We start from the raw sequence: 12,217 nt of genomic DNA, 5'->3' as shown, positions 1-12,217 counted from the left end.
CTACTACTCTTACTAAGACTCCGCTGTCTGTCTGTCTGTCCGTCTGTCACCAGGCTGTATCTCATGAACCGTGATAGCTAGACAGTTGAAATTTTCACAGATGATCTATTTCTGTTGCCGCTATACTAAAAACAGAATATGTAAAAAAAGATTTAAGTGGGGCTCCCATACAACAAATGTGATTTTTTGCCGTTTTTTGCGTAATGGTACGGACCCCTTCGTGCGCGAGTTCGACTCGCACTTGGCCGGTTTTTGGAGTCTTACGCTTGCTCGGGTACCTATCAAAGTATCAATAGGAGGTAAACAACAACTTTGCCCCCTTGTCAAACAAATAATTATTCCTAGTTTTCACATCCTCGCAAAAAGCAAGCAAATCTATATTTTATTTTTTAACAAACCTATGGGTAAGCCCAAAATGCTAATAATAATAATTAACCTACCTCCCATTTCCACCATTTTAACCCAGATGTTATTCGGATTAGTGAACTCTAAACAGGCCGAGGCTGACTGCTATAATTACAATTTATTTAAGTACCTGTTAAGATAATTTTTAATCGCTTGATGGTGCTTGAACAATAATTATGATTATGAGGATTGCCTGCATTTAAGATTACTTACTTTGTCATCTGACCAATACAATATTTTCTGTGGTTTGCAATGATTTTGATAGCACACGCAGTGCAGGTGTTATTTTAAACGTCAAACTTCTATGAAATTATGACGTATAAATAACACTTGCACTGCGTGTGCTATTAAAATCGTTGCAGACTTGCCATGGTCTAACTCTACTTATGTAAAGATTTGAGTCTGAATTTTTTATACATATACGTAAATAAAAATATATGAACAAAGCGACATCTAACGGCAACATTACAAAATGTTCAATCTTCTAATTAAAGCGTCATCTCTACATTATACTTAAAACTACGTACACGTCAACTATAATTTCAAACACACGAAGCCAAGCTGGGCATCGCTGTATGTAGTACCGCTATTCGCCTCTAGATGCCGTTTAAATAAAGCCTTCTATCTTGTTTCATCTATTAGCCACTAGATGGCAGCATCAACACGAAACGTATTTAATCTTGAAAATTGTATTTGTATTCTAGATCCATATCAGAGCGTTCAGCAAAACGATGTTCTGTTGCAAATAAGATCGATACGTATCATTAACTTTGACGTACGGTCTTCATTACAGCCGCTAGGTTGGCGTTATGTGTTTTTTAGTTCTTTTTATCTAGTTTTAATAGAGTTCGCGGATAATTGTTTTAGAAGCGTGTTAGTATCGCGTGATCTTTTGATTGATGGTTATAATAAACTGTATCGGCTCATTAGTGCTTAAGTTGATACGTTATTATGCGGGTATTAATAGGAACGAGAGACTACGATAGCTTGAAAACGTTACAAAATGGTTTTCAGCGTGTTCGTAGAGAACATGGAATATTATGTTGTGTTGTGCAACTAAACCACTTCAAAAATAATTGAGGATTTAATGCAAGTTTCTAGTTATCGTAGGTACAGTAATAATAGGATTTCTTAAGCTAGGTAGGTATGTACCTACATATTTATGTACCTAGTAGGTATCTAACTAAATACGTTTAAGTTTATCCCATCAAAAACATAAATGTGAAATGAGAGCCAAGTTCAATATATTATATATGCCTTGGTTTGACTTCAACGACAAAAGAAGTGAGATCTAAATGGGTGCCAAGTTCAATGGTCAGTCCTGAAATTTATTTATAGCAACATATAAAATGTTATAACAACTCAAAATATAATTTATTTTCATGTCCTAAAGTAAAATACAAATATGTAAAAAATTGTTATTTTTGTTTTTTCAAAGGGGAGTTGTCAGTATTTATATGTGGGTAGATTAAGATGTAGGGTAGGTTGTAGCGGCATGCAAGAAAATAATAAATCAGTCTATAATCAACTGAGGTGGTTTCATTGATCAATTCCCACATCTTTACAAACCAAAGATAAATATAACTCCGTTATAGATGGATACAGTCTAAGGAACAAACGTGCCTCGAAAATCAAGAAAATTTGATTTTCTATCAGATGACGCCACTACCTTTGGCCTATTCTCGTATAGATGGCATTGACGGTTTCGTTTGTTATGTAACCATTTTAACGCATATCAGTGAAAGAACATAGGTCAAAATCATATAAAAATAATTAATGCACTAAAAAAAATCATTTGTCCATATATAAATACATTTTTTGATATTTTTATTTTTAGTCTTAATCGTGTGTCGATAGATGGCAGTGAATTTACTGTGGCTACAAAATTTACTATGACAGTACCGCTCTATCCTATTATATCCTCTTTCTTAAAACTTAGGATAATATATTGAAGCCTATATAAGGTTTGACTTGGCTAGTTCTCACTTCTTTTGTTGTTGTCAACAACCAAGGCATATATAATATATTGAACTTGGCTCTCATTTCACATTTATGTTTTTGATGGGATATCATTACTTTTTGTACAGAAATTATTAAGCGCTTATAAGAGCGGCCGCTGAGAGGCCTTTACTCACGAGGAGGTCCGCTCATTCAAATAAAAATAAAACCAATAGTGTTTAGATATAAGTTAAAATTAATCAATATAATATTAGATTTAACCTTAGATTGTAAACAGATAATGAGTCGGAATAAAAGGCTTTTTTTTTTTAAGAGCGGCTGCTGCTCGCTCGGGCACGTTCGCGTCAAGGTTATCGCACCGCTCCCCGCCCCGCTGTTCCAGATATGTTCAGATTAAAAAAAATTAAGGGTGGTATTTTACTACATATGTGCCATTTTTAACCAAAAGGGTACTTATTGTCGCTTGTCAGTAAGGCGCTATTTCCATATAGATTCAATTAGAAATCAACAATGCGACAATGTGGTACCTTTTGGTTGAAAACGTCACATATATTCACGCGAAGACCACATAAATATAGGCTGTCATCAATTTTGTTGCTATTATTTTTATTACAGGCACTTACAAGTGTTCCTAATACAATCAATTAATAAAAAAATTATAACAAAAAGATAAAAAAATATTACTTTCTGATTTATTTCTTTATATTCACCCAACTACCAAATGGATGCCATAATTGAACTTTTGAAATATCTAGGTCAATACGTGATAAAAATGTCGATTTTTGGACGTTAATATCTAAATAACCTTTTGAGGTGTGTTTATGAATTTAGGTATACAATATTATTGAAATAAAATGGAAAAACATCGATTAATACGCATTCTTATTTTTAATTAGGTACTAAATTTTATCTGTTGCATACATAGTATCTCATTAAACAGATGTTTTATTTATTTATTATTATTTATTGATAATGGGAAACAAACAGCGAAAAGTAACATAAATAGATAATTACACTTAAATTCATACATAAGCCAAAACAGTTATAGTTAGTTTTAGTAATAAAAAACCGGCCAAGTGCGAGTCGGACTCGCGCACGAAGGGTTCCGTACCATTACGGAAAAAAACAGCAAAAAATCACGTTTGTTGTATGGGAGCCCTATTTAAATATTTATATTATTCTGTGTTTAGTATTTGTTATAGTAATACATCATCTGTGAAAATTTCAACTGTCTAGCTATCACGGTTCATGAGATATTGACAGACAGACAGACAGACAGACGGACAGCGGAGTCTTAGTAATAGGGCCCCGTTTTTACCCTTTGGGTACGGAACCCTAAAAAGCAGACTTATTCAAGGCTATTTTATATTAGTATTTATTTACCTGCCTACTGCATAATTATGACTAAGTAAAGGTAGGTATTTTAATTTTAAATATACCTATGAATATACTAAGCGTCACCCAACTATCCAAAATGGCGTTATTTAACATAAACACCGAAGTGTTTAAAAACTAGTTTGAGATATACCTACCTGTGTTAGGTGCTGACCTACCTCAACCTATTACTGCGTATAGCCAAAGATAGATATAACTCCGTAATAGCTGGATACAGTCTAAGGAAAAAACGTGCCTCGAAAATCATGAAAATTTGATTCTCGTTCAGAGGGCGCTACTAGTTTTGGCCTACAGTCGTATAGATGGCGTTGACGGTTTCGTTTGTTATTTAACAATTTTAACGCATATCAGTGAGAGAACATGGGTCAAAATCATCAAAATAATTAATGCAAATAAAAAAAAACATTTATCTATATTTAAATAAATTTTATCGTATTTTTACAAATCTTCAATTTTAGTTTTAAAGTGTGTCGACAGATGGCAGTGAATTTACTGGGGTTACAAAATTTACTATGACAGTACCGCTCTAGTATAACTCATATATTATGTGCTTTTTAAAACGATGTTAAATTTTAAGTTTTTTTAAATTAAAATCGGTAAAGTAATTCTAAGTCTACTAGACTCTCAGAGGTACAGGTTGGTAAATAAATTGCACGGTCATTGTATACTTAGTACAAAAAAGTTTTCGAGTTCAATTTTTACAGGTAATGGCTTTCTTAAGAAATAGTACCTTCTAGAAAACATTTTTACAGGAATGAAAATAGTTTTATTTATTTTAATGGTTTTTGTCTTCATATTATACCGACTTACAAGATGAACCTACCAATTACATATTTGTCATTCAGTATCACTTCTCCTGACGAAAGTCATTGCCTATGTCTGAATTATTTATTATTTTATTTATTTTTCTAATGTAACTTATTAGAAAATTGAAATTTGACTTAACTTATTACCTTATTTTAAAGTTTACGGATAAGCATTTAAAATATTGAATTACCACTTTGAGTCAAATAAAAGTTTGTAAGATTTTGTAAGATTACATATAGTTTTCATCAATTAATTTATCCAAAATTATTTGTTCGGTACTCCCAACTTTTTTTAAACTTAAAAAATAAAGCCAAAGCGGGCGAGTGTCTCATAAACAAGGAGATCCCTAAAACAGGAGCTAAGAGTGTAAAGTGACTTGTAAAAAACTTTAATTAAGAATATCTTGCAAGTTACAGGCGTATTTTTTCCCCTTTTCTTTTGAGCTACGCCGTGCCTCATTTAGATGGGGCTGTTGAGTGGGACTAGTAACTAACCCCTTCATCCAGTGTCCGTACAAGCTAACTTTGCAGTGGTTTAGCAACAACGAACTAGCTAGAATAACTTTAGAAGTTTGACTAGAGCTCAAAAATTACCCATATGTAAAATTTTACGTGAGTACTGTTTTTATTTACTCATATTTTCTTTGTTGCAGATTATCACCGAGGCCGCTGCGTCGTAAGATTCAACGATGGGGCTAAACCTGGAGGGAACCTACATTGCCGGCCAAAAAAATTCAAAAACCCCAGATTATTCAGTGGATTTGTTTTTTCTACGATATCATAGAAAATAAAATTGTTTGTAGGGATAAGGATCTGTAAATCACAACGCGCACATGAACGTGCACTTTATAATAATAGTAGAGATATATGTAACTCCGTATAAGATAAATAAAGTCTAAGGAAAAAACTTGATTCGGAATCAAGAAAAAGTTATACTCGAATAGATGGCGTCACACGTTTGGCGTATACTCGGCTAGGTGGCGTTGACGACATCGCTTGATATTTAACAATTTTAACACATCAGTGAAAGAACATGCGTCAAATCCATAGGGCGTTCATAAAAAAATACAATAAATAATATACTCTTCTTCTTCTTCTTGTTCCTCCTCGCCTATTCCCGTTATTATCTTATTCCGAGTCTCCAGGCAGTTCTATTCTAAGCGTCTTCCTTGCGTAAGATTAGGCTTTCCAGTATCGTTTTCAATAATTTTCGTCCATGAGGTAAGTGGTCTTCCTCGTCCTCTTCTTATAGTATTCATGGATAGTCATTTTCTGATGACATGATTTTCCGGCCTTCGCATTATATGACCATACGACGGAGTTATATAAATCTTTGGTGTACAATAACTATTAGCATCTCTTTTTGTGCGTCCGCTAGATGGCGCGGGTGAGCAAATTAACGAAAAATAGTATGAGTAACGCTAACAGGCGAGGATGCGTGCGACGGATTTTACCTACAATGGCACCCGCGTGCGTGCCGCCATTAGGAGAGTATACTGGCTCCACCAACTTGTCTGTCTAAACGCGCGCAGTCTTAAAGAACACTTAAAAAAACGGGCACTAATTAAAAAGTGCCCTCTTTTGGAGTGTTTCTTTTATTTCATCACCTCCCCCCCCCTCGCCCCCGCCGGGGTGAGTAACGTCTAGTCAAGGGGAGTGAGATTCTGTTACCAATACCAAGTAGCTTTAAATAACAAATGAAGGTGTCAGTATTTTAATTGATTTTTATTCGACTATGAATTTATTTTACGACAAATCCCAAGAGTTTGGTTATAATTGCAGAAGTCTATGTGTGTAATGTACATACCTACAGTCAAACAATTTAATTTCCTATCCATTTCTCTAGATTGCTCTGAAACTTTGTATACAATAAGAAAAGGTACATCAGGTATATGTGTAAGAATGTCCTATAATATTTATCTATTTAATTTATTTATTTTATTTATCTAGGTCTGTAATAACTTTATGTAGCTTCAGATAACCATAGTAAAAAATACAGCAAATTTAAGTTTTTCATACAAAACTTATTTTTGCTCTATTTCGTTTGTTTTATAAACGGAAGCTACATATATAAACTAATTACAGACCTAGATCTCATCTCATTATATGTGTAAAGTTTTATTTCAATCCAACACGTAGTTTGAAAATGAGAACGAAACTCCGTTTGTATGGGAAGGTGAAATTCGGCCGAGCTTGCCGGGGACTTAAAAAATAACTAAAATAAAATGACTGGCCGGAGGAAACATAAAATCGGGAATCGTGGAAATCAAGGGGAGAGGCCTTTGCCCAGCAGTGGGACTTAATTAGGCTAGAAAAAAATCTGATATTTAGACATTTAAACATAACCTTATTAAAGATAATGTTAATTTTAAAATGACGACGCCTGTTGCGGATATCATTATTGTTTTTTTTTGGGACGAAGCATGTTGCTGATTTGCATTTGTAGCCACCAGACAAAGCCTGCGTTGCGGATTAAAAAAAATCAATTGTAACTTGATAATATCCATATAAGCATACGAATATTATTATCATTAGATACGACAATTATAAGATAATCTACGGCCTTCGTTTAATTTTTAAGAAAATAAAATTTACACCCGTCAGACGTCATAAATATCTACACAACACTATTAAATAATTCGATAATCAGGTCACTTTCATGCCTATAAGATTTATGCGAATGAACTGTTTAGAAATGTACGTAAATTGTGTCTGAATAATCAAAAACATCTCTGGAAACAATAATGGATCAGTTGGAAACAAATTTTAACATCCGAACTGGAAAAAAATATCGCACAAAAGTACTCATTTGTACCGAAAACAAATGGTGAACTTGAACTTTTGATGTACAGTACCGGGTACTGTACATGATAGGACAGGTGTTACATTTATAACACACGATACGATAATGGCTGAAATAACGACATACCTATATCTATATAATAGGTAATCAAGTAATCAATTAATTCGATAATGACATCATTTTCATTGTATTTTTTATAGTAAATTTATTGCACATAATACACGACAATAGTTAAAATATATTACCTTCATAATAACTACATATATCTAAACAATAGGTAATTAATTAATCTTAAAGAGGTACCTAAGTTTACTGCAATATTTGTCATTGTAATTAGTTATTCCCAAAAGCTTTTTTAATTTAAAAATATTTGCAGATAACAAATAAACAACTTAACCTAACCTTATTTAAAAAAAAAAGTAGGTACCTACTTAAACTACACCTTCAAATACAGACATGTAAACAACATCTTCAGACACAATCCCTTATTAATATTAAAACGCACACAAAATAGAATAAATTAATAACAAACAACATTAACCCGCGATCGAATATTAAAGAATAAAATTGAGATACGAAATCATACGGACACTGACGAAATGACAACTTCACTGTTATTTAAATACAACAAACAAATATACATTACATTATAATAAAGTAAAAATAAAGCGGGTGAAATTTCGACGTCTGTAGGTATGGGGCTATGGAGAAAAAAGCTATTGAGGCAGACCACGCCTCGCAGAGGCCCGGTCGAGCCACGCCTTCACTGGTGGGGGGACGGATCGTATTTGCCAGTCGGTACCCGCATTCGCGACCCGCGTACGTTCTAGTTTAAAAAAATAATAATTAAAAAGAAAACCTGTCAATTTCCAGCGCCAATTGGCGCGCTTTCTGACAGATTAGGTTTTTAATGTTTGTAGTGCTGTGAGTGAGTGTGTTTTTTTCGGCGGATCATTTTGGAAGCTATAGGAAGGATTTCGTATGGTAAGTTTCAGTAAGTTTCCAGGGTAGGGCTGAATTTGCGCACATTTTAGTAGGATTAAAGAGAAAAACTAAATCAGTAGGCATACATTGTGGCTATTAAATTCCTTGTAAAAAACATGACGATTTAAGAATGGTGGTTCCTATGAAACTTTTATTATTATGATTTATGATTATCTGTATTAATCTAACCCTTCTTGTTAACCATTTTTGCTTGTCATATTTTAGTAAGCTGATTTGATGTGTGTAATTTAATTTTAAAACCGCTTCTGAAAACATCCTGTAATTTTACCTTTTTGAAACAAAAATAAATAACCGTTACATGATAAGGTGTAATAATGATTTAACAATTGAATGAATAACCAATCATTAAATCAATACTCCTAATTATTTTAACAAGGTTTGTTTCCTATTTAGGTAGGTGTTCGTTTGTTATTAAACGCATAATTTTACTAATTATTTAAGTGATATCTAATCCGTTACCACGTCCACCACCACGTACCACGTATTATATATAATATATAATAAAGTCAACAAAAAATAGAATATGGCAATCGAAAAATGATATAATCAAGTTAAATTAAGTAATTTTATGTTAATCTCTGATACCATATTGTTATAGAAATAAATTAATGAACGAATGAATCTGAGGGCACGGCAGTGCCCCCGCCAAGTCGAGCAAAACAAAGAGGCACGACTTAGAGCGGTACTGTCATAGTAAATTTTGTAACCCCAGTAAATTCACTGCCATCTGTCGACACACTTTAAAACTAAAAATGAAGATTTATAAAAATACGATAGAATGTATTTAAATATAGATAAATATTTTTTTTAATTTGCATTAATCATTTTTATGATTTTGACCCATGTTCTTTCACTGATATGCGTTAAAATTGTTAAATAACAAACGAAACCGTCAACGCCATCTATACGACTATAGGCCAAAACTAGTAGCGCCCTCTGAACGAGAATCAAATTTTCTTGATTTTCGAGGCACGTTTTTTCCTTAGACTGTATCCATCTATTACGGAATTATATCTATCTTTGATATAATATAGGAATTGAATATCCAACGTAGATATTTTTTCAAAGTATAAAACAGTCTTAGGGGCGGATGATAATTATGTTTTAATAATAATTTATGATGTTCGTGTACAGGTATTAAATTTGGTATGGGTGGGTCACCTAAAATAAATTTATTTGAATTTGAGTTGTCTTGCAACTATTATTAGTATTATATTTGTGTTCACCTGACGAAACCTGCGTTGTGGATATAAAATTATAGTCCCTGAATAAAAGTTAATATAATTATGTATGTTCTTTCATTTATCCACTGTTGTAGCCACTTTCTAGGAAACACTATAAATTATTACTAAATTCTTTACCTAATTATCAAATAAACAAATAATTTAGTTTACAACTTGTTTATTATTAATTTATTATTATTTATTTATTTAACTTAGGCTCATAGTAAGCTTAATTAGGCTTGCGACTAGATATACTTTACATTATATATAGATATATGTATAAACAAATACTTAGCTAAATAAACAGAAGCATACCTATAAAACAAAGGTGTTACTGTCACTTAACTTAATGCTAAGAAATGTAACTACGTAACCCCTATTTCTGCATTTTTTTTATTGAATCATCAAACATATCATACAAAAAAATAGTCCTCACTAGGATTCAAACCAAGAACCCTTAGCTTCATAAGCAGGACCACTAACAACTAGGACAACTACCTACGTAAACGTTAAATGGTTGTTAAAGCTTATTTAAGCTCGTTAGAACCGTTTCTTTAAGTAATTGGTGACTAAGCAAAGAAGTGGAGTCGACAATGGAAGCTCAACAATGAACTGTTTAAAAAAAAATTACCTAATAGGCAGATTTTAATTTTGTTGTCGTTTTTTAGGATTCCGTACCCAAAGGGTAAAAACGGGACCCTATTACTAAGACTCCGCTGTCCGTCTGTCTGTCTATCACCAGGCTGTATCTCATGAACTGTGATAGCTAGACAGTTGAAATTTTCACAGATGATGTATTTCTGTTGCCGCTATAACAACAAATACTAAAAACTACGGAACCCTCGGTGGGCGTTTTGGTGGATAGATAGAGTTCCCTATTTACTGGTTTTAATACATAATAATTTTAATACAGGAATAAGCTGGATTTTTAAAGGTATCTGATTACTTAAAAGCGCATACAATTGTGACATTTAAAAAATAAATTATAATTTAACCACTTACTTAATGTTACATTCCGTTATGTATGCCTACTCGCACAGGCCTCGAGCGTTACGCTCAACTACTTTCCGAGCGAAATATTAATAAAATGATAACTTTGTAAATATTTGCTAATTTCGTTAAAATAGTTTAATCAATGTGTTAGAAACAATACCTAAACCAAGAAAAAATATATACTTATCGTCTGTTTTTTTATTCCGTAGACTAAAATGACATTTCAAGTGTTGCTAGTTTTTTTAAGTCTTATAAATATAAATAAAACATATAGACAGTTGAAATTTTCACAGATAATATATTTTAGTAGTAGTAGTAGTAAATCACTTTATTGTACAAAACAAAAATTGATAACATGAAATTCATATAAATTTAGGTACAAAGGCGAGCTTATCCCTATAAGGGATTTCTTGAAGCTAACCTTAGAGTAAATGAGTGGAAAATTCGAATTAGATAGATAGACAAACTTACAGAACGTACAATAATATTTAAGAAGGAAAACTACAATATTAACGTCTACGAATAACTAAAATACATCAATTGCATTATGCAATAAAATAAATATGTACTAGCATACATAAATATATAGTACTAAATAAATATTAAATAAATATATATATATATATATAATATATAAATAATATATATATATATTAGCACTCAACCAAATCACAGTTCGTGGGAAAGCCAAAGCTTTTTCAGATTAACTTTGAGTGATGCTACAGACCGGGACCGTTTGAGCGACAGGGGCAACTCGTTCCACAACTTCACCGCGCGCACTGTGAATGAATTTGCGTACGTTCGAGACTTATTCGAAGGGATAGCAAGCGTAAGATTAGCACTAGAACGTAAGCGGTGATCACTTCCTTCAGCCAGATAGTTAAATCTCTCGGTTAGGTAAGATGGGGAACAGGGGTTGAAGAGTATGTTGAAAAGCAACGACAGAACATGCACATCCCTGCGCTGGCGGATCGGTAACCACCCGAGCTGCTTACGAAAATTAGAAATGTGGTCGTATTTACGGAGGCCATACACATACCTGATACAGACATTTTGTAAGCGCTCAAGTTTATTCAGCAATTCCTCATTAAGATCCAAGAACGCAATGTCACCATAGTCTAGTAGAGGGAGCAAGAGAGAGCGGGCAAGAGTCAGTTTGGTACGAAGAGGGAGGAAATTCTGAAGTCGTCGAAGAGAGTGTAGGGAACCAAAAATTTTTTTACTCACCTCAGCCACGTGGGGTTCCCAGGAAAGCGTCTGGTCCATGATGACACCCAAATTTCGGACAGTAGAGGAAAAGGGGATTTTAGTCCCATAAAAAAAAAATGTCAGGTATCACCATGTCCGAGAGCTTAGCTACATAGTAAGGGCCACCAATGACAATTGCCTGCGACTTCTGGGCATTAATCTTCAAACCGAATTTGCACGCCCAATCCCGTATGGACTCTAAATCAGAATTGATTTGAGTAATCATTGAAGCAAGATCATCTATATTAGCCGCTGCATAAATCTGTAGGTCGTCCGCGTAAAGATGGTATGATGACGTAAGTGCTTTCGTGATACCATTAATGAAAATAGAAAAAAGAAGTGGCGAAAGTACTCCTCCTTGCGGGACATTTTATTATATT

General features: G+C 33.4%; 1 protein-coding gene across 2 annotated transcripts in view; it reads left to right on the top strand.

The window, feature by feature from the left end:
• The first annotated feature begins 7,829 nt into the window (after window positions 1-7,829).
• LOC134752828 (homeobox protein invected-like) overlaps window positions 7,830-12,217 on the top strand; it is a 103,612-nt gene continuing 99,224 nt past the window's right edge. For both annotated transcript variants that reach the window (XM_063688587.1, XM_063688586.1), the window contains exon 1: window positions 7,830-8,352. The gene's annotated coding sequence lies outside the window, so the exon portion shown is untranslated. The remainder of the gene's footprint in view (window positions 8,353-12,217) is intronic.

The sequence above is a fragment of the Cydia strobilella genome, chromosome 25, assembly GCF_947568885.1.
Source record: "Cydia strobilella chromosome 25, ilCydStro3.1, whole genome shotgun sequence".
NCBI classification, from domain to species: Eukaryota; Metazoa; Arthropoda; class Insecta; order Lepidoptera; family Tortricidae; genus Cydia; species Cydia strobilella.
This window is presented reverse-complemented; position numbering and strand designations above follow the sequence as displayed.